Source organism: Xenopus tropicalis, chromosome 1, assembly GCF_000004195.4.
Source record: "Xenopus tropicalis strain Nigerian chromosome 1, UCB_Xtro_10.0, whole genome shotgun sequence".
NCBI classification, from domain to species: Eukaryota; Metazoa; Chordata; class Amphibia; order Anura; family Pipidae; genus Xenopus; species Xenopus tropicalis.
In genome coordinates, this window is record NC_030677.2 from 51,523,139 (window position 1) to 51,544,123 (window position 20,985).

Below are 20,985 nucleotides of genomic sequence, written 5' to 3' on the forward strand. Positions count from 1 at the left end.
ATCTTAGTTGGGATCAATTACAACATAATGTTTTATTATTACAGAGAAAAAGGAAAATTAGAATTATTTGCTTATAATGGAGTCTATGGGAGCTGGCCTTCCCGTAATTCAGAACTTTCTGGATAACGGGTTTCTGGATAATGGATCCTATACCTGTATATAATTACTCAGGTTCCTGATGCCCTGCCTTTATCCATGGCAGGTAGAAGCATTTTAATAGGCTCCCAAAGTAGAGAAAATCAACACTTTGCATGTCTAGTCCTGTGTGTTTTGTCCAGCTGCCTGCAGAAAAAGTAAAATGGTATTGCTTTAACTATAAAGCATACAGGGCACATAGAACAAAGCCTCAGAGATACAGAACTATGTATAAAAATATGTATGTGTCTAAGTATAAATAGATGTACAGTAGTTATATGTCTAATATATATCAAAACAGTAAAAATATCACTGATATAGTATCAGTAGTTCAAGCACACCCCTACCTGCACCATGGGATGGGAGTTATTTCTGGCTGATGAAAACTTTAGAACCTGGATTTGCTTAGGAGATATACAGTAAAGAAAAAATACCCCTCCAATTACTGCTACTAATGGAGCAAATGTTATAGCAAAGTGCATACTCCTGAGCTGAGTATAACCGTTTTTTTATCATTTCTTCAGAAACCTGTCAGACAAAAAAAATGAGGCAGGGATACAATTTTGCTGCAGATTATGTGGGAATATTTAAAATAAAGAGACCAATTATTTTAAAGCAGCTAGCTGAGGTATACACATTCAGAAACCACCGTGAGTTTAGGAACTCACGTGGTTTTAGGAACAGAATGTTCTAACATTAATAAATCAACACCCCCCCCCATTCAAAGGATAAGGTCTTGTTAAAAATAGAAAATAAATGTCATATTCATTAGACATGACAATAGAAAGGATAAGAGATACTACTTACCAACATCATACAGCATACACTCCCTATTTTTCCTATCAGCTTAACAAAGAGCATCTGAATAACACTGGCTGTTCAACATAGTTTTGAAGAATATACCTCTACATTATAATTATAGGTTGCAAATCTATTCTACAAAAACCACTAATAATTATGTTGTGTGCTAGATGGATAATAGGGATGCACAGAATCCACTATTTATGGGTTCAGCAAACCCTTAATCCTCTGTGAAAGATTCGGCCAAATAACAAACTGAATCTGAACCCTAATATGCACATGCAAATTAAGACAAGGAAGGGTTAAAGAGAACCAAATTTTCAACGTCCGTGTTTATGTGACAAAAAGTCACTTGATTTTAAGGATTCAGTTCTGCCAAGAACGTGGATTCGGCCAAATCCCAATCCTGCTGAAAAAGCCAAAATCTTGTCCAAATCCTAAACCGAATTCTGGATTCGGTGCATCCCTAATGGATAATACTTAGCTAGGCAGTGGGCAGACTGATCTCTACAAAGTATATAGTATATAAGTGAGAAGAAAGGGGCACCAAAGAAAAGCCCTATTCCACACAACACTAGCTCTGCATTAGCATTCCTCTTCTGCTAGTGCTTGCTGAGTTCCGTGCCAAAAAATGCCAATTAGGTCAGTAGGTCAGTATCACATTTGATGACTCCAAAAATAAGGCTAGAAATGGAAACAGCATATGAATAAGGTGTCAGAAAGTAGAGAAGAAAATCCAGCACAAGTCTTTGGCAAATCGGCGACAGCTAAATTGTTATATGGTCTACAAAAATGGTTTGTCTGTACCTTTGGTGGAGAGAAATGTCTCTGTTGGTGTTGTTATACACATAAAGCATCTATATGTAATATGTAGATTAGTGATGGGCGAATCTGTCCCATTTCACTTCGCCATAAAATTTGCGAAACGGCAAGAAAATTCACAAAATGGTGAAAAATTTGCGAAACGCATTTGTCTATTCTCTGTCACCAGCGGCAATTTTTTTGTCCCCGCACTTTTTTGACGTGGCCACGCCCTTTTTTGACGCAACCGCGCCCAATTTGACGCTACCACGCCAGAATTGACACGACTGTGCCCAATTTGACACGCAACAAAAAAAAATCCGAGCGACGAATTTTCACAGAAGTTTCGCAAAACAATTTGCCAATGGCGAAATGAGGAAAATCCATGCCTGCCGAAAATATTAACTCATCACTAATGTAGATTACTTAGATTGTAAGCTCTACCGGGCAGGGACCTCCTTCCTACTGTGTCTCATACCACATGGTACTTATTCCCTGTGCATTTATATATAGTTACTGTATTTATTTATTATAACACTTGTCCTCCCTGTGTATAATTTTGTATTCTGTGAGATTGTACAGTGCTGCGTACCCTTGTGGTGCTTTATAAATAAAGTTACATACATACATACATACGTAGAGCAGTCTGGACAGTAACGTACTTCATCATCATCATAATTGCAGTTAATAGTCAAGCAATCCACCTCAATAGGTACATCTTTCTGGGCTTGCCTAATTAATTTAGGGACTCTGATAAACTTTGTACCAAGCTTGAAAGCATAGCATAGTATTCCCACTGTGAAGATGAAAAAACTACTGAAACAAGAGAACTGAAGTTAGTGGCAACATTTCATAGATCTCCCTGGTTGATTATTTACCTTAAGTAAATAATAGGACCATAAGGACCAGTAAGTATAAGGCCAAATAAAAAAATAGTAAGTAGTAAAATACCCATTATTTCTATCAATCTAAAGCTTTGATTTTTATTTCAGTGTGCGTTCTACACTGCTCACAAAGAGATAGCATCCAGGGTCATGTACAGAATACTACAGTGGGGGCATCTTTGAAAGTCATCATACATTCTTTATTAGTTCTCTAAAGCACATTGTCTTTCCTTTTATTGCTTATGCGATACAATCCTCTGCTCTTTTTGAAAGACAGAAACATTTTAATTTAGGTTCTTCATTTCCATTTTCTGCCTCCTCCATGCCTCCTCGTTGAGGTTCCTTCAAAATTATTATTGCCAGCACCACACCAAGCAGCCCAAACCCTGGGGTTGTCTGTATTTGAATTAAGATATTAGTTTTTAGTTATTATGGTTGTACAGAGTTATTCTCTCAGCTTATATTTTACTATGTACTCCTACCAAATGAAGAGGTATGATATTTCTGGTCTGTTTCAGAGGTTTCAGTACATGAATTTACTGATCACATTAACGCTCACCACTAGAAACTATTTTCCATTTGGTTATGCTTTTAACTATATATTGTATTATAATGTACTTCAAAGCTGAAACCCATTATTCCTTATACATATGGAATAATGGGTTTATGATATTTTATATCACATACTTTTTTTAGTAGAGACATTTGTATCTCTAGTATCCAAAAAAAGCATTTTTTAAAGTCAAGTTGTGTGTCACTTACCTGCAGGGCATCTTACTAGAGCAGTGCTGTCCAACTGGCGGCCCGCGGGACCCCCCTCTGTGTGGCCCCCCACCTGTCTGGCTGCTTTGATGGCTTACCTTTGAGTAAGCATTAAATGGTATCAGTACTGTGATTAACTGCCCCCCTGCATGGTTCTCACCTCAGATTCAGGCTGTAATCCCTCTGTATTGTTTAAAAATGTAATCCCCTGTGTTTTTCACACCTTTTAATACCTGCATTGTTCACCCCCTGCAGTGTTCACACCTCAGGCTCAGGCTGTAATCACTCCCATTGTTCATTTCTTCACACCTCAGACATAGGTACTGTAGGCAGAGTATGGCACATACAGCCAGCATAGGGCAGGTAGAGTAGGCACACACAGGCAGCATAGGTCAGGGAGGGTATGGCACACACAGAAAGGGTAGGGCAGGCAGAGTATGGCACACAGAGGCAGCATAGGGAAGGCAGAGTATGGCACACACAGTCAGGGTAGGGCAGGCAGAGTATGGCACACAGAGGCAGCATAGGGAAGGCAGAGTATGGCACACACAGTCAGGGTAGGGCAGGCAGAGTATGGCACACACAGGCAGGGCAGGCAGAGTATGGCACACAGAGGCAGCATAGGGAAGGCAGAGTATGGCACACACAGGCAGGGTAGGACAGGCAGAGTATGGCACATACAGACAGCATAGGACAGGCAGAGTGCTGCCTGTGTGTGCCATACTCTGCTTGCCCTATGCTGCTTGTGGGAGGTGAACCTGGCAGGGGTTTGTTGTGGGAGTTTGTTAGCAGTTGGAAATAGCCATTAAATGGTCCCTAAGGTGTGTAATTATGTACTGGGGGTTGCTCTGCTATCCTCAGGGGAGGAGGAGGCATATGGAATTTAAGGGTATATCTTAATATGACATAATTCTTTCACATATGAATGATGGTTGATATCCCCACAGTAAGGACCAATCATTTGGGATTTTGCTGTGCTACCACCATTGTGATAAAATAGGTGTGGTTTGAAGTGGGTGTGGTTTAAAAAAGGGGAGTGGTCAAAACTGGCTTCCATTAGCGGCCCTCCACCATGTATGTAAGAGAAATTCCGGCCGGTCATTGGCAGACTGCATGGCCCAAGTTGGCCCTCAGCATCTGTATTAAAAATGTCATCTACTTAGCTAAACCATTTGATACAGTACTGCCACTTTGTAAACTCTACAGGATATCCTTCCTCTTGTCTCCTTAACACTCAGCACTTAAACTTAAATGTACCTTTATTTTGTTTTTATCTGTAATTATATTAGTGTATTAAACTTCTATTAAAGTATTATTCCCCTGTACAGCGCTGGGTGCAATACTAGCACTTTACAGAATTGAAAAGTTCTGTTAGATCAGAGAGAGAGAGAAATGATACATCAAATATAGATTTGCAGATATTACATTAGTGGATATAATGCTTAATATTTAAAATGTAATTTGTAGAGTGAGAACAGTGTTCATGTGTAACTTGTAATATGCTGTCTAAGTTCAGTGATTACTGCCAGGCTTTTGCTAAATACATACATATATAAAACTTGGTCAAAACACAAAATTTTATGGATAGGCACCTAGATTAGTGGTATTAAAGAAGTAAGAGTGTGTTGTGAAATTACACCTCTCTACTGCTGTGTAGAAACAAAATATAGGATGCCAGAGGTTCTTGCAAGCCAATGAGGTAGAGTTCTGTGACACCAATGTGTTTATAGCAATGTTGCCCTGATCTGCCACAGTGGAAATTATTAACAAAGTAATTATAACCTAAATCCCTTTTAGTACTCACTTTAGGCTAGAACTATTTCCAGCTATCAATCCTTGTTGGAGCACAAAGCTGTACTCTCTAGTTTTTCCTAATTATGTTAGATTCCTAGTACATACTATGACAAATGCTAGTCCTGTAAATGACTAGCCTCATTCCTCATTCATAGGAACCCTGTTCCCCAGTTTTAACTAGAAGGGTTTTCCCCTTTAGGCAGAACTCTTACTAGGCCTGGTTGACACCAGGCTCCCCACACTGGGTTAGCAGACAGAAGTGCAAAGAGGAAGAACCAACCCTTTGCAATTACTACATTAAAGAGTGAAAGGAAATCGTCCCTAACCTAGACATAGATAACATAGATATCTAAATGAATAGAGATGAGCGAATCTGTCCCGTTTCGTTTAGACAAAAATTTGCAAAATGCATTTGTTGCGCAAACTTTTTGGTCACCTGCGTCTTTTTTTACATGACCGCACCCAATTTGACGCGACCGCGCCGTTTTTAGACATGACCACAGGCAATTTGATGTGGCCGCGGCCAATTTGACGTGCAACAAAAAAATTTTACGCATGCTGAATTTTTCCGCGACAAATTTTCACAGAAGTTTCGCTAAACAATTTCGCCAATGGCAAAATGTGGAAATTCGCTGCGAATCCATGCCTGGCGAAAAAATTTGCTCATCATTATAAATGAAGTAACGTAGATACACAGGCTTCTGCCTAGTAACTAAGGGAAATTAGACTAGTAGAGATTTTAAGCCATGGGGGTTATTAACACTATTGGTCCCAACAGTTGTATAGGTTTTTTTAGCCAGTTGTTAAATGAAGAAACATTTCCAGAATCACTCTAGTCTAGATTAACATGTTTGACAATTCCCTAAATAATAGATTACATGGCCCCTACTTTGTTCAGTTTTGGTCTCCAGTGCTCAAACGGGACATTATTGAGTTAGAGAGGGTCCAGAGAAGGGCAACTAAGCTGGTAAAGGGTATGGAAAGTCTCAGTTATGAAGAAAGACTGGCCAAGTTGGGTCTGTTTACACTGGAGAAGAGGCGCTTAAGAGGTGACATGATAACTATGTATAAATATATAAAGGGATCATATAATAACCTTTCTAATGTTTTATTTACCAGTAGGTCCTTCCAACGGACACGAGGGCACCCACTCCGTTTAGAAGAAGGGAGGTTCCATTTAAATATTCGGAAAAGATTTTTTACAGTGAGAGCTGTGAGGTTCTGGAATTCCCTCCCCGAATCAGTCGTGCTGGCTGATACATTATATAACTTTAAGAAGGGGCTGGATGGATTCTTAGCAAGTGAGGGAATACAGGGTTATGGGAGATAGCTCTCAGTACAAGTGAGGGAATACAGGGTTATGGGAGATAGCTCTCAGTACAAGTGAGGGAATACAGGGTTATGGGAGATAGCTCTCAGTACAAGTGAGGGAATACAGGGTTATGGGAGATAGCTCTCAGTACAAGTGAGGGAATACAGGGGTAGGGGGGATAGCTCTCAGTACAAGTGAGGAAATACAGGGGTAGGGGAGATAGCTCTCAGTACAAGTGAGGGAATACAGGGGTATGGGAGATAGCTCTCAGTACAAGTGAGGGAATACAGGGTTATGGGAGATAGCTCTCAGTACAAGTGAGGGAATACAGGGTTATGGGAGATAACTCTCAGTACAAGTGAGGGAATACAGGGGTATGGGAGATAGCTCTCAGTACAAGTGAGGGAATACAGGGGTATGGGAGATAGCTCTCAGTACAAGTGAGGGAATACAGGGTTATGGGAGATAGCTCTCAGTACAAGTGAGGGAATACAGGGTTATGGGAGATAGCTCTCAGTACAAGTGAGGGAATACAGGGGTATGGGAGATAGCTCTCAGTACAAGTGAGGGAATACAGGGTTATGGGAGATAGCTCTTAGTACAAGTTGATCCAGGGACTGGTCCGATTGCCATCTTGGAGTCAGGAAGGAATTTTTTCCCCTCTGTGGCAAATTAGAGAGGCTTCAGATGGGGTTTTTTGCCTTCCTCTGGATCAACTAGTAGTTAGGCAGGTTATATATAGGCATTATGGTTGAACTTGATGGACGTATGTCTTTTTTCAACCCAACTTACTATGTTACTATGTTACTATGTTACTTCCTGAACCCTCCATACCCAATTCATTTTCTCTCCCTTCCCTCCCATCTCTTACCCCCCTCCCTATATTCCTATTTCTACAAAGAAAAAACAGTGGTCCACAAGGGATACAAATACAATATGCTTTATGGTTATGTATTTAATGAATTGAGTAAATATATTATGATAGCAAGGTTGGGTTATTCCAAAGAAACAATTGCTTTATATACACACAAAAATTTAATCAGTAAACAGCCTTTTTGATACCTGGTTGTCCAGAGGTTAATAGTAAGGCTGCAACATCTCCTTAATCACTTAGATTTCCTTCTCCTCCTGTAACCCACTCGCCCCCCTCCCTCAGGAACTTGCTTTGATTTCTGGTTTGTGGGCATGCTTAGTTGTTCTAAGCTCAGATTACTAAACACGCCCCCCAGTCTAGCAGCCAGTGAAGAGATGGCATTGCTGGTTCCCATAGAAACTCAGCTGTAACTGTCTGCTTCAATTTTTTTCTCCTAACCTCCTCTCCTGAGCTCAGCTCAAACAAAGCAGAACTTTTATCAGAGACAGTTGTTGTGCCTGTGTGAGCCTGTATTCTTGATGAAATGTATGCTGAATAAGGGTCTGTCTGTGTGTATGCAGTTTGCAGATTTAAATGTATCTGATTATGTATCAGAGGAAAAATGGCCACTGTGTGAAAGCTGCTATTTGCTTTAGGAGAATGTGATGGTGCTGGCAAGCGGAGGGGACATATGCAGTACAAATAATGACTGATATACATTGTAGGCACATGTCCTTTAAGGGCTCTGGCACACGGGGAGATTAGTCGCCTGTGACAAATCCCCCTGTTCGCGTGCGACTAATCTCCCCGAAATGCCATCCCACCAGCGAAAATGTAAATCACCGGTGGGATGGCATACGTGGCGCTGTGATTTCCCTGAAAGGGAAGTTTCCTCTCAAGGCAACTTGCGCAATTTCAGGAAAATTGCGGCGCCACGTATGCCATCCCACCAGTAATTTACATTTTCGCTGGTGGGATGGCATTTCGGGGAGATTAGTCGCCCGGGAACAGGGAGATTTGTCGCGGGCGACTAATCTCCCCGTGTGCCAGAGCCCTAAAGAATAGTTTCAAAAATAGGTGGCAAACTATGGTTCGCCTTTCAATAAATATGCACCTTAGTATGATGTAGAAGAGGACATACAATGGACATACCAGGACATCTCTCAGTATATAAATTCAGTGAGAAAAAGCTTTATTACATGAAACCTCATGAACAAGATTCAATTAGAGATGCAATTCAATTCATAAAAAGCTATCTCACGGTTTATCCTATGAAAACTATATTGAAGTCTATGGGAAAAAAACTGGAACTAAATAAGGAGAAAAGTTTTTTCTTCTTTAATTGAATCTTGTCCATACGTTTTTATGTGATAAACCATGAGATAACTTTTCTCACTGAATTAAATCTGGTCTGAGTTAAATACAAATTGTGAGTGCTATAACTGCAAATAACTAGGTTATAAAAATGTTTATTTGTATAATATTCATTGTTTTATTGTAAAAGCACTACAGCTCATTTACAATAAGATCTCCAATAAACCCCATTAATATGCAACAAAATAACTGTATTCAATATAAATAGTGCATCCATCTATCATAACATTCAAGGAAGTAACCCCTGGAGATAATTCCTCTTTACATGTATGTAACAAAAATTCAAATTTTAACAAAAATATGATAAATTTGCTCACTTTTTATATAATGCAAGTGCACAACACATAAGGCAATACATGAGAAAAATATGACTCAAGCAGGTGTTTGTTTATCTTCTGCTTTGTTGACCTTTATTGATGAGACCACTAAAGGTAAATTGGTGCCTTCCAAAGCACGTCATCATTTCAGCACCATTTCACATGAATTGAAAGGATAAAATGTTTAGCAATACTGAAAGTAATTACAAAGAAGAGGTAAGCCATTACCTTTTGTTTGCTACTATGTAGAGGACCTGTTATCCAGAATGCTTGGAACCTGGAATTTTTTGGATAAGAGGTCTTTGCATAACTTGGATTCCCATACCTAGTGATGAGAAAATCTGTCCCATTTCGCTTTGCAGAAAAATCGCAAAACTTTGAAAAGATTAGCGAAATGGCAAAAAATTTGCAAATATTAAGTGTAAAAAAAATTGCCGCACGCAACTTTTTTTGACACGCGTCATTTTTTTTACACACACAACAATTTTTTGACACGGGTGACAAATTTTTGATGCGGCGTCACTTTCCGTGGCAAATTTCCCAGAAAAATGGTGAAATGAGGAAATTTGACACAAATCCATGCCTGCCGAATTATTTCACCCATCACTACCCAGACCTTAAGTCTACTAAATATAATTCAAACAATAAAATAACCCAGTGGGATTATTTTGTCTCCAATAAGGATTAATTATATCTTAATTGGGATCAAGTACAAGGCACTGTTTTATTATTAGAGGGAAAGGGAAATAATTTTAACAACTAGAAACATATAATTAAAATGAAATCTATAGGAGATAGCCATCCCATAACTTGGAGCTTTCTACATAACAGTTTCCAAGTAATGGATCCCATACCTTTATTAACTGTATGGGGAAACTACAGTTCAGACCTATGTTACAGTACATTATTGTAGAGCACATAGAACAAAGGGAGAATGTCAGAGAATAGTTAAAATGCTCTACTATTTTCATGAATGTCAAAAACAGGGCAGGCAAGGTGTCATCTGCTTTCATGAAATATGCAACATTCTGCCTTGGCTGGGTTACTCTGCTTCGGTGTTGGTGGCTGGGAGGGGTAACTTCAGCCTTCTTCATTACTCACTAAAAACTGAAATAAGTGGACTTATATGAATCAAGAATATTAAAGTTATTTTTTTAAAACTGCTATGGGAAAGTAATTGTTGCTAGTACAGGAGGAGAGAGCTGGATGCAGACAGAAGGAGAATGTGACAGCAGCACAGAGGTTTGTGTGGATCCTGTCCCTCAGCCAAGTTTGCAGGTGACCTTCTCCTTTTCTATCTTTCATTCTCCATCTTGATTTGATTATCAAAGGAAGAGAAAAGCAATCTTTAGCTTATGTAGCAACACTAGAAGTATGTGATACAGTCAGAGGTGAGGGAGAAGGTCTGCTGAATAACTTTCTGTGTCATTTAGTTAATTAGTTATAATGGCACTAACTTGCTAGCTGTGAAGGCATTACATTGTTCCATAGCATCTCTTTCAGTTTTTTTATGAGCAAAAGATCATGTTGGGTAAACAATAAATTAGCTAATATTTTTCCGTTTCTTGATTATTATATTTTTTGTGTATTTAAAGACCAACATTGGAACATGGAAAATATTATTCTTACATTTGAAATGTGTAACTGTTCATCCAGCACCTACTATTTCTTGTCAAGTATTGTCCTATTTTATATGAGAAACGTTTCATTTAATAGCTTAGTAGAGAGCCATGAATGGCATTTCACCCTTGTGTAAAGGTGGCCATACACGCACCGATAATATCGTACGAAACCTCGTTTCGTACGATATTCGGTGCGTGTATGGTATGTCGGCGAGTCGACCGATATCGCAGGAGGCTGCTGATATCGGCCAACTCGCCGATCGGACCAGTTGGAAAATTTTGATCGGGCGCCATAGAAGGCGCCTGATCAAAATCTCCCTTCAGCGCTGAATCGGCAGAAGGAGGTAGAAATCCTATTGTTTCTACCTCCTTACCTGCCGATTCAGCCCTGAATGGTGTGTGGCACATCTGACGATGTTTCGTGCGACCGATGGTCGCACGAAACATCGTCAGATCGCCACGTGTATGGCCAGCTTAAGACTTGAATCTGTTGTATTTTACAGAGCTTATCTGTTATCTGCTGAGTAAACACGAACCTTTTTGCCCTATTCAGCTTTAATGGCTGCCCCCATGGCTATACAGCAGCTTATTTATATAAATTACGGTAATGTTTTCAGCCACTTAAGTGTAACAGTACATTATATTTAAATGCATATAGAGTACTTTATTTTTGGTCCTTTAACTTATGCACTAGCAAAGCATAATATTAGGTCAATGCCAGTATATGCTGTGTGATGATTGGTAACTAGAAATTGTGCAAACTTTGCCTCTGTTATTACATTTACCATGAAATTTCCCTTTGCATCCAAATATGGGCTGATTGAAGAGGACTTTTGGCCATAAACTTTGCAGTAGGGTATGTTTTGTGTCATTTTAATGAAACCCTTGTTACCCCAGGAGATGTAGAAATTCAGAACATACTTAATATTTTATCTTTTCAAAGCAGTATAGTTGACTGGCTCAGATTACACTAAAACAAAAGAATTTTTAGGTGTGGGGTTTTTTTGCATTTACAGTTCTGTATTCTCTTTTTTGTCTTTGTGGATTTATAGTGTTGTGAATTTCAAGTGTTACAGTTTTTTATTTGTGTGACTAATGAGTAGAGATATGTATAAAATATCAATTTACACCTTTAATAGAACATTTATTAAAAAAACTGTGAATTTTACCATATCTAGCAGTAATGACTAAGGGAGGGTGTGCCCGACCCCAATATGTTGATGCACCATTGGTTGCAATAAATATGGTTCTTTTTTGTAGTATCTTGTGTGCAACTTCTTGCCTGTTTTTCTTTCTTTCGGGATGTAGCCTATTGTCCATAGAAGGGACAGAACCAGAGGGCACGCTATTGGATTATTAGAGGAATAGAACTTTCAGTTGAAGCAGCGTAGGTGATTTTTAACTATGAGGACAGTGAGGTTGGGGAATGCCCTTCCTAGTGATGTTGTAATGGCAGATTCTGAGGAGCTTGGATGAGTTCTTGAACAAGCATAGTATCCAAGGCTATTGTGATACTGAAATCTACAGTTAGTATAGATATTGGTGTATATAGTTTATATGTGCAAGTGTATAGATAGGTTGGTAAGAGTCTGTATATATGTGCACTGGGGTTCATTTGGAGAGGTTAAACTTGATGGACTTTGGACTTTTTTTAACCCATCTTAGCTATGTAACCACTGCTAGTGTTTTTTGATATGCAGATTTAAATTTTTATTGCTAACAACATGTAGTACAGAGAGGATGGCAAGTTCAAAAATACTGTCACATATATAACTTTCTGAAGAAACACAAGACACCATAAGGTTGTTTTTGACAAGTGCCACACAGGGCTAATTCTCAGCCAGCAGAAAATCAGCCTATCTGCTGGCATCTGCCCACTTCTGTGTCTCCACTCATAGGCTCTATGTGGGCCTGGGTGCAGATACATGGAGTGAATTTTGGTGCAAAAATCCATACTCACACTTTTCCGCACTGGAATCTTCTCTGTGTGTCTACCTAGGCCAATGCAGGCTGTGAGGCCAGTGGATTGGCTGATTTTTGCAGGCCAAGAATCATCCCTGTGTTGCACTAGTCTTATGGAGAGAGGAAGAACCTTTATATCTGTGATATACAATGGAAAACTCAACTTGAATCCCAAAATATTTTAGATAAATGTAAAAGTCTATGATTTAAAGACAGCAAATCTTTAGCTATGCCTCAAACAAAATATGAATCTGAAATGTAATTTTACTGCTTGACTGCATATGTATATCTATGAAACTGGGTAATTGATACAGCAACTTACAAAGGTCAGATTTTCTTTTGTTATTTTTTCCTGAATTCTGTCTTATTACATCCATAATTCAGACATTTTTTTTACATCTTCACAATGCATGTAATTCCGAATAATAGCCTTTTCTTTCATTCTTAATAGTGTTATAGTTCAATATGATATAGCGATACCAAATACTATAAATGAGATGTAGGGGAAAGTGTGCATTTGTCACTTACCACCCCTAGCAATGTTTGCAGCACAATCCCTTCTGTGACGGAAGTGATATCAGTTAGATGTATGTTTGTACTATATTTTAGTAAAGTACAATATCACTCCACTGAACCCCTTTAGGTGGTGGCACTGCACAAGGAAGAATCAGATTTCCCATGCTCTTCCAATACCACCAGGATTGCCTGATCACAACATGTAACTGCCAGAATTAAGATGGTGGTATAACCCCATCTTAAAGGTCAGAGAAGCTTCAGGCCCTTAATATTAGTGTTAAAATAAATAAAGCATATACTGACAAACCGGGATAATTTCTCGTTTCTAAGGCTTATTTTATGTTCTTCTTGGTCAAACTGTATACTGTATATGTATAATATAATTATTCATATGTACCCTTTATTAAGTCAGGTTTTAAATAAATACAATACCAAAATGGGTGAGGGAAGGAAGACCAGAATACAGAAAGAGGCTGGAGGGGGTTATGGGTGTAGTTCAAATATTAGCACAATTCCTATAGACAAGTGCCTACAAATGCAAAGCAGTTCAGTGTTACACAGATAATGGTTTCTATAATAAAGGGTGGTCATCGTCACATAATCATCAATGGCAGATTTTATAAAATAGTAAATCTTGTGACCAATGGATTCAACGTAGACTAGCTATACAGCCCATGTTTAAATGTGTGTTTTTAAACTGCCATTGTAAGTGCCCATTAGTTCTTCCATCTCCAATCTGAGGTAGTTTTGTAGACCTTCAATGCTGAAGGCTAATCGCCCTAGCTACATGAATCATAAACGGGGACATTCCTTGTTTGATTCATTTGTATTCAATAAGCCCATAATCTTTAAAAGAAGTGTGACTGCTGGGCCCTTTGAGATTTCACTTCCTATGGCCTATTGGTGTGGGACAGAACCTGTTGTACCCAGGGGCAGAGCTGCACGATGTGTAATGGGGTAACTGCAATTCTCACTGCATTAATCATGAGACAGTTATTGATAGCTTAGCAACACCAATCATGTTATGTCACTTTCTCATCCTCTTGTCTATGTCTCTACATCAGATACAAGATGATGCTTTAATTATCCCCTTATTCTTGTAATTGTAATTAAATTAAAGTTTGTCCTAGGCCCAATCAGTGCTGATCACATACTTGATCACTTATAAAGCCTTAAAAAATATAAATAACCAAAAAAGTTTATTCAATGACTTATTGACAGAGCTCTGCAAGGGTGTCTATAAGTCATTTATTAAACTTTTTGCTCTTAAAGCGGACCTGTCATCGTAAGAAATAATGCCAAATCCTTTTCTATTATGTTAAATGAGCAAATAAACTTTATTTACACTCTATAAATTATATACATTTTGTTTCCTTCAGTCTTAAAATTCACAATCAGGCAGGCGCCATTTTGTGGGCACAGTTATTATTGCAAGCTTTTTATAACCCCACAAATCTTGCGTATACACCAGAATGGGGGTTTAATCCCCATGCCCATGCTCTGGATACTTGATTATAGAATGTGAGGAGGCAGGGGGAATAAAAGGAGCTCAGTGACATCTAGGAAGTAAAGGAAGGAAAGTGAAAGTAACTGCCTGAGGCATAGAGGCAGAACAGGCAAGAAATGATTGACAGCTTGGATTTTTTAATGCATTTATTATCTGCAGGTTCGGCCCAGATCCTCTACCTGCCTTGAACTTGCGTGACAAATAAAAGTACGGAGATGTGACGTGCATGCATGTGAAGGGGTGCTGGCACAAGTGTAATAAATTGTGTGTGTGTCTGGAGTGGGGGGCCTTGGGGTGGCAGCCCCAGTCTGATGATCTGGTAACACTCCAGTGTGACCCTGATGGTCTGTACACAATGGAATTTAGTGCACCGATGAAAAATTGATGTGTAATTTTAGCATTTACCAAACTGCAAATTACCTTATATATTTACATATTCAGATTTATTTTTAGAAAGGTGTATGCACAATACGGCCCATTTACATCCGCAAGTGCAGTGAGTAAAGTGTAATCTTAAGCACAATACACCTTTTCTCTCATCAAACAGGTGATTCTCTCTCTAATTGTGCTGCACCACTGCAATTGTGTCTGATTCCCCAAAATGCATGCAACTGCATGTGCGCTTTGTCACAAATGAGGTTTAATTGTGCTGAATACTTTAATAGACTGCCTGGCATCATTTTACTGGCATTATTGTTGGTGTTTGGTGTACAAGTGACATATGCTCCCTATTCTTTCTGTTTGCTTGCATGCTGTGCCTATTGACACAGGGCACTGTGGGAACCCTGGAGTTCCTGCCTGGTCAGGAGGTGGCTGTAGCTCCAGGGTCCACATGCATTAATAGTGCAGCAATGCCCAATTTAAAATGGCAGAAAGGAAGAGCTGAGCAGAGTGCAACTATACGGAAGTACAAGGAGAATTTTGACGCAAGTACCTTTCATGAAAGTCATTTTACATGCAACTGACTGCAGGGAAGTTGTAACGTAATTGTGACATAACTGAGCACTCATATGACTGGGGAATTTGATCTATACTTGCTTCATGGCCTATTATTAGTGCTTCTGTAGGCAGTTTGGGCAAAACTCCCTGGCATGAGTTATACACTGATGCTTCATCTTGGCACATGATCCGTAAGTGGGAACTGACACAGCTCTCACTTCTATTCAGTATCCATGCTTTGCTCTACATGCGGGAATCATTCAGATATCCTGACCAACTGGTGACAATATGCGCAAGGTGACACGAGGATAGAGCCGCTTTACACTGTAGTATCCATAGTATCAGTAGTATCCGGTGTCTCCTGAGGTTACTGCCCATTCCTTGATACCGTATGTTAGATAGGGACAGTGGGTGGGTAATAAACACAATGGCTGCAATTGGGACATAGTTGGTTGTAGCAACTAGTTCATGGTTCATGATTATGTGATTTGGCCACTTTTCTGTTTGCAACCTGCCTTTTTTGTTGGCAAAATTAACAGAAACAGAGGAATCTTTCAAGAGATGTACTGTACTACAAATATGTAGTACATATATTATACCCAGGGTAATGAGTTTTTAAATAATTTGTTGTTTTACATGTAGAAGTAAAAGTTCTGTTTTAACTTTCTGTCCTTGTGACAACCAGGATCAATTAGTGGGAAGGTGCGCTTTTTTCTTTGTACTTTACAAAGGGAAGAAGCACACCAATATACCGGCCATGCCTTTTAACAAATTTATTGCAGAAAATAAATGGCACAAGCTTTCGGGGGTTTCTCCCACTAGAAGAAGGGCGTAACCCCAGAAAGCTTGTGCCATTTATTTTCTGCAATAAATGTGTTAAAATGCATGGCCGGTATATTGATGAGCTTCTTCCATTTGTAAAGTACATGGAATGGATTGGATTGGGAGCAGCCGAGGAATCGAAGCACCCTATGGAAGTATGTAAGTGGTTTGCCCAGGAATTTTTCTATTGTTGCGCTTTTTTCTATGCCTCTGTGGTGGGGCTTCTCCATATCAATTATTGGCATTGTATAGGGAACGAAAAGTGCATTTTCAGGAAAGTAGATTTGACCAAAATAGGTAAAGAAACCATCACAGTTAGGGCAAGAAGGGCTAACGGGTACCCCTTATGTGATTCAAACCATTCTTTTCCTGAATCCCAAATCAATGAGGATAAATATTTATTGAATCAATCAGACTGGCCATTGATTTGCTATACAGTAACTATAAATACTGGTTTATATAGCTCCAGAGAGGTTAAGATATTGTCACCCCATCCTACTAATTGCCAACACTAATACGTTATTGCTTTGCAGTCAGACTAAAAAAATTATTTCACTAGGATGTTATTTATTCACTAGACAAGATAAAATGAAAGGTAGACTTTATAGTACCATGTTAAAAACCAAGTGGAGTAGTCTAAATAATCTAAAAACACATTATAATATTCTGAATTGTTCAGATTTAAGCTTTTATGTAAGGCTGTGAACAATGTGCACATCTGGGGAAACAAACTGACAGGATTAAATTCCTGGCCAAATCAAATCACAGTTATGCTAAATATGGAACTTAATGTTTTTAAACAGTACTCCATAAATAATGGCAAAGTATGAAGTCATGAAAATAAATTTGAATGGTCTTTTCCCAGGGACCACATTCTATAAAGAACCTGCACTAGCCATTGGCTCTTGCCCATCAAAGTTTCCCACGGGTCAACCCATACTGATGTACAGAGGGGTAGGCAACCTGAAATAAGCTCTGGGTCGTACACGAACTAAGCACTGTGTGAGTGTAAATGTACTAAGCTTACTTGATGCTAATTACTAACTGTAACAACATCATATACCCAGAAGATCCTGTTTCTTTGCCTCTCACATTACACACTTCAGAAGTTCATGGAAAACCAAGATACAAGAGTAACGTTACTTACAATGAATTGCTTACAACTCATTACTAAGATGAGAGACAGCAACAAACATACAGTTTTCTTTCAACGTAAAATGAATATTTGTATCAGGCCCCTTTTAAAATAATGTATATGGGGTCAATGTTGTTGTAGAGTTGCATTTAAGGTTCAATAGTGTTTTTATAGTGCACAAATGATGCAATCTTCTATATATATTGGACTGCTGGGATCCGCTTTAGGTACTGCGAGCAGTTTTGAAAGTGCCACCAGATGAGAACCACTATAGCGCCTTGATGCAGGCCTCTTCAGATGGCTCTCCATTAGTGATGTGCGAATTTGTTACAAAACTGCTGAAAAACTGGCAAAATGGCAAAAAATGAGTGAAATGCAGCTACTGCAGACTTTTTGAATGCACGACTTTTGTTGACACAACCACAACTTTTTTGACGCAACTGCGATTATTTTTCCGTTTCACAGAAAAATTTGCTAATGGAAAAATTTAGAGTTTTGCAGTGAATCCATTCACTCATCCCTACTCTCCATAGGCCCAAATCTTAACTGATAGTTGGCCTGGTGGTTAAATGTTTGTATCATTCCAGTCTGGCCCACCACGTATGTTGTCAAATGTGGGTAAATATCTGCTTCTTTGGTGACCTTACCAATTGAGTAGATCTTACCATGTATAACCAACGTAAAGTGACAATATATACTTCTTTTTAACATGAGCTGAATGAATAGGGCTTGTGCTAAGCATACTTATCTATTGTTTTAATTAAGGAATATCTATGGTTTTTGTTCTGGCACTATAGAAGAATATAAGCCAGTTTAACTTTAGCACTTTCCGCAGAGCAACTTCTTATTGCCACCATGCATGGTATGATTTGGTAACCAAAAGAGCAAATCTTTCCCCCATTATGCCCACCTTGGGTGGGTGATATTGTGCTAATGCTGTAGGGCCAAACAATCGCATTACAATGAAGGGGATGCAAGAAGTAGGAGCGAGGACCACATCAATAAGCTGATGCAGCACTTTATCTGACAAAAAAATAAAGCCTGCCTAATCGACATCTGCCCAATTTTTGGTGTTTTTAGGTGTATACTGTCCCTTACCTGGCATTTCTGTGGTAAAACAGATCATCTTGGAAGAACTGCCACCAGTACTACTTAAGGTTCAGAACATTTAAAGATCCACTTATTAGGCTAACGGGCAAAGCTTTCTCCAAATGGCTACCTTGTGTTCAGGCCAACTATCAGATCGTAACAAAGGTAATGCAGGTTGTTGTAAGAGGACAACATCAATGAGCCAATGCAGTTCTTGCCCTGATGGAATTTTTAAACCTGTCTGATAAATATTTGTCTGATCAGAAAAGCCACCAGGGAGGTCCTATTGTCCATTAAGCTGTCGACTCTGAAAGGAACAAAATTACCAGCTAAAATTTGCTCGTGTATGGCCAGCTTTAGTGAAAGTTTAGACTGATATCATAAAAACATGTGATTTCTTTTAAAATAGATTTTTTTTTTCACATTAGACTTCACATACCCGTGATATATTCAGTGTAAACTGTGTGAAAATCTAGTGCTATTTCAAATAATGCCATTTGAAAGGCACAAAGCAGCTACGGATACTGTGAAAATGAAGCAGGTGATAATGATCAAGCTTGGCCTGTATACAAGATACATTATGTAGGCAAAGAATTGTTCCAAAATCTAAAAAAGTAAAGAAAAAAACACTCCATGTGTAAACTAGATTTTCTATACAATTTTTGTAAAACATATAGCTGATCATTGTACAGGTATGGGACCTATTATCCAGAATGCTCAGGACCTGGGGTTTTCAAGATTAGAGGTCTTTCTGTTGTCTCTGCTTTCCTGATTTTGGTGAGACAGTCCCAATTTCAAAAGCTCAGACCACAGTCCCAGATTCTTACTGAAAAGTCCTTGATTTCCTGCACTGAACGCTTACAAAGATACAAAGTTTCTCAAACTTAATTAAATAAGTAGCTTTAGGCAGACAGCCCAGAAAACTTAACAAGCAACACCTGCACTTAGATACAATTGTAACTCATAAGCTAAATAAGCCTCTTGAGGGTACTGAGACTTCCAGCTTAAAATGTTTTGAGGCATGCTATATACCAGGCGATCCATTACACTAGTTCGGCTCACATACTGGAGCTCAGTTTCCACAGGAAGGCAGTCCTGTGGAAAGGTATCTAATGGTGAGTAAGGGTCTCTTAGAGCAGGGCACAGAGCAGGAAGGCTGCCTGCCTGTGTGAGGAACTCCCAGAGGGGCTGGGGTGCTGCCTGCCTGTGTGAGGAACTCCCAGAGGGGCTGGGGTGCTGCCTGCCTGTGTGAGGAACTCCCAGAGGGGCTGGGGGTGCTGCCTGCCTGTGTGAGGAACTCCCAGAGGGACTGGGGGTGCTGCCTGCCTGTGTGAGGAACTCACAGAGGGGCTGGGGGTGCTGCCTGCCTGTGTGAGGAACTCCCAGAGGGGCTGGGGGTGCTGCCTGCCTATGTGAGGAACTCCCAGAGGGGCTGGGGGTGCTGCCTGCCTGTGTGAGGAACTCCCAGAGGGACTGGGGGTGCTGCCTGCCTGTGTGAGGAACTTCCAGGGGGGCTGGGGGTGCTGCCTGTCTGTGTGAGGAACTCCCAGAGGGGCTGGGGGTGCTGCCTGCCTGGGTGAGGAACTCCCAGAGGGGCTGGGGGTGCTGCCTGTCTGTGTGAGGAACTCCCAGAGGGGCTGGGGGTGCTGCCTGTCTGTGTGAGGAACTCCCAGAGGGGCTGGGGGTGCTGCCTGCCTGTGTGAGGAACTCCCAGAGGGGCTGGGGGCGCTGCCTGCCTGTGTGAGGAACTCCCAGAGGGGCTGGGGGTGCTGCCTGCCTGTGTGAGGAACTCCCAGAGGGGCTGGGGTGCTGCCTGTCACTGCAAGGAGCAGCAGGAGCCTTGATTAAGCAACTGAGACTGAGTGTCTGAACTGAGAGGAAAGCCAGGAGGCTGAGAAATTCCCCCAAAGAAGTATTGTGAGTACAGGGGTGACCTTAAACATTTCTGGTTTTGGTTGTCGACAAAGGCCCAGTTTAGTGAGACAACTCATCTAATGGGTGAAGGTAGCGCCCAGAGGGCAGGGTTTATTTTTATGATTATGTTTTGTATGCTGAAATGGGCACCCCTGTGTTAAACAAATTGCCTTAAAGTGAAGAAAGTGTCTGTTGTGGATCCCGCAAGTTTACAATATCTACACACTATGGGGCAGATTCTCACATTTCTCATTTATTTAATTTAAAATACAAATAAACTCATTTACATGAATGTCTTACAGAGTGGGAAGAGTTGCAAAAAGTCCACATTTTTAGACTTTCGAATTGTTGCCCAATAAAACAGCGTCAAAAATCCAGCAAAAAGAAGAATCCTCCAGGGAAACCTGCCATTGGCTCCTACATGGTCTTGGCAAGATTTAGCTGGT

At 39.9% G+C, this 20,985-nt stretch overlaps 1 protein-coding gene across 3 annotated transcripts in view; it reads left to right on the forward strand.

Moving 5' to 3' along the window:
* marchf1 (membrane associated ring-CH-type finger 1) overlaps window positions 1–20,985 on the forward strand; it is a 76,383-nt gene that overhangs the window by 6,279 nt on the left and 49,119 nt on the right. The gene's annotated exons all lie outside the window — the stretch shown is intronic.